Here is an 827-nt window from a genome sequence, read left to right as displayed (position 1 = left end):
TCTATGATGATACCGGGTTTTGTCACAATTATCGTCATAGAAGTGTCATATGTATGACAGAAAAAAAATTCGTTCGGCCCAAAATGTCACGGATGTGTTTTTTATTTGTAGTGGTGGGCTTACAACTCAGATGAACACAAACATGCAAGTTGTGAGTGAGAGGGTGCAGTTGCAACTGGGACAACGACAAAACTATGGGCCCTATTGCGAGTCGCCCTTGACTTGCAACAGGGGCAATTACAAAAGTACAAGCCCAGTTGCGAGCCAATAGTGGACTTGCAACCGGGATAAAACAAACTATGGACCTAGTTGCGAGTCATCGGTGGACATGCAATTTGGAAAACTACAAAAACTAAGATATCCCCCTAGTTGCGGGTCGAAGGTAGACTTGCAACTGGGGCGCCAATAAAAAACAAAACAGACGCCCCCAGTTGCATCGCAAGGATTGACATGCAACTGGGGCTATAATAAAAAAAGCAAAATGGACGACACCCCCTAGTTGCGGGTTGAACATACATACACTTGCAACTGGGGCGCCATTAAAAAAACAATAACAGATGACCCGCTAGTTGTGGGTCGAAGGTAAACTTGCAACTGGGCGCCAATAAGAAAACAAAAACAACCCCTCTTTGTTGAGGGTCGAAGGTAGACGTGCAATTGGGGCGCCAATAACAAAATAGACGTCCGCCGTAGTTGTGTCGCAAGGGTTGACAGGCAACTGGGACTCCTACGAAAAAATGGATTACCCCACTAGTTGCGAGGCGAGGGTAGACATGCAAGTGGGGCTCCTTAAAAGAAAGAAAAATGGACGACCCCACTAGTTGCGG

The sequence above is a fragment of the Triticum aestivum genome, chromosome 7B (genome assembly GCF_018294505.1).
Source record: "Triticum aestivum cultivar Chinese Spring chromosome 7B, IWGSC CS RefSeq v2.1, whole genome shotgun sequence".
NCBI classification, from domain to species: domain Eukaryota; kingdom Viridiplantae; phylum Streptophyta; class Magnoliopsida; order Poales; family Poaceae; genus Triticum; species Triticum aestivum.
This window is presented reverse-complemented; position numbering follows the sequence as displayed.